General features: G+C 40.3%; 1 protein-coding gene across 1 annotated transcript in view; it reads right to left on the bottom strand.

The window, feature by feature from the left end:
• LOC101853697 overlaps window positions 1–1850 on the bottom strand; it is a 20251-nt gene extending 18401 nt beyond the window's left edge. Inside the window, exon 1 of the mRNA XM_005098584.3 lies at window positions 1770–1850. The gene's annotated coding sequence lies outside the window, so the exon portion shown is untranslated. The remainder of the gene's footprint in view (window positions 1–1769) is intronic.
• Between the last annotated feature and the right edge of the window lie 335 nt (window positions 1851–2185).

Genomic DNA, 2185 nt, shown 5'->3' with positions numbered 1-2185 from the left:
GGTTCAGGAGGGCATGACCCCCTGAATTTTACCATAATTTAATGTTTTGAGGTTGTTAGGTTTGATATCTTAGATCGCTGCGCATCAAACGTATAGATCTAGATCTAGATCTAGATCTAGACGTAGATCTAGGCTCAAATAAAGGGGGTGGGAACTACCGAAAAAGCACCAGATTAGGTACAGTTTGGGGTAGGGATAGGGTTAGGTCTCTTCTTTATTGTGTTTGTTGGGGTGGTCGCTCGTTACAGAAGTCCTTCCGATCTATGTGTCCCAATAGACGCAGCCGTGTGGTGTGCAAAAAGTAATATATATATAGATCTAGATCTATAGAGGGATCTAGGTGGTGGGGGTTGATAAATACACATGCGATTAAAAGTAGAAAGACGCAAACTATTTTTAGGTAAGGCGCCCATCTTGTTTGAAGTCAGACCCAAGGATACCCCTCCGATCACATGACTACATCTAAGTATAGACAACCGCATGGCACCAAAGATGGAAGTGTCTATGCTATGTATATGATGCTTAATCTACACATTTTTCTCGGAAGTTTTGATAGCGTCTGCGTTTGATGTCGTGCAATGACTTTTGGAGCGGTTTGATTCCGGTCCCGGACAGCTTTTTTTTTTTTTCTCTTTTCCTCCTCCCGACTGACCAACAGTTCCATAAATTATAGGCCTAGTTTGTAGAGTTGCTTTCAAGTTGTTGTTTTAAAAAAAAAAAGTATTAGTGATTAAAAATGCAGGAGGGGGGGAGGTGGTAGATCTAGATCTAAATTTAGATATATATATCTAGATCTAGTCCTCCTGCGTCTTTACGACAATTTTCGTGCGGTCTTCCATCATGTCCAAGTAGGCCTACTAGTCTAGATCTAGAATCTAGATCTAGATCTAATCTATAATCTAGATCTAGATTCCATCATGTCCAAGTAGGCCTACTATATCTAGATCTAGAATCTAGATCTAGATCTAGATCTAGATCTAATCTATAATCTAGATCTAGATTCTAGATCTAGATCTAGCTAGATCTAGATCTAGATCTAGGAAATCCGAAATGTTACTGAAAACACGTCGTTCCATGTGGGTACTCCAGGAAGTGATGACATCACATTACTAAAATTAGCAGCCAATCAGAAAGAAGATGCGTCTTTTCTACGTTTAACGGGATGTGTTACTGTTACAGATTACCTCCTTTGGAAAAATCAGTAAGAAGCAACCTCCGTCTAACTAAGAGCAACCACCATGGTGACCAAGGCTTGCTTCCCACTTCGCTAGGCAAAGGCAAAGGACTTTCTACTTTCTGATTTTGAAAAGGACGTTGCACTGTCACTGTTAACACTCAGCAGACACACTCACAATCACTGTGAATCACACAATTCCCAGTCTATCCAACGTCCAAGTCCAAGCGTCTAGATTCTACCCCCACTCCCTTCCTTTGTAATTCCAATGTGTTACTGTGTATAGTTTTTGTATCGTAACAAACAAAGAAGCAAGTGTAAGCATAGTACAGTACTAGATCTAGATCTAGATTAGATAGATCTAGATTATAGATCTAGAATCTAGAACACGACTGTGTAGGGCTACTGTTGTCAGTTGTATTGTCTGCTGACGAAGAAGACGAAGAGTATAGAATCGGGGCAGTCGTCCCAGCTTTCCATATCCAGTTTACGGGTACAAACAAGCAATATTACATGGCGTCAGCTAGAGCTAAGTCTTCCTCACCATAGCCAATTATATGCAAACAACAAAAAGTAAAACTTCAAAAGCACATACCTCTATCGCATGTGAAATGGCTCTTGTTCAGAAATGTAGCAGTACAGGTGCGACATAATCAATGCTAATGACTGTAGCGGAAGTAGAATAGCGATGGTGCCGGAAATGCAGTTCGCAAACAAGATGCCTCGCAGATTCAATCAATAACACAACAGTGGATAATAGTCTACTTGTACTTATTACCAATGAATTACACCAGATATCACGCAAAAAACAATAAAACATAAGCGAAAACTAATTATGAAAGCGTTTTTTTAAAATAAAGATTATCCGCTTTTCAAACCAAGTTATAAGTAGATGAAGCACATTTCCCACTTTTGTGCACAGCTTTTGCACGGAACAGGCTCTGTGCGCCGGTGACTCAGTCCGACTCAGTGTGTACAAAACCTCAGTATGACAATGGCAGTGACCTCCAG

The sequence above is a fragment of the Aplysia californica genome, unplaced genomic scaffold, assembly GCF_000002075.1.
Source record: "Aplysia californica isolate F4 #8 unplaced genomic scaffold, AplCal3.0 scaffold00187, whole genome shotgun sequence".
Classification (NCBI taxonomy): domain Eukaryota; kingdom Metazoa; phylum Mollusca; class Gastropoda; order Aplysiida; family Aplysiidae; genus Aplysia; species Aplysia californica.
This window is presented reverse-complemented; position numbering and strand designations above follow the sequence as displayed.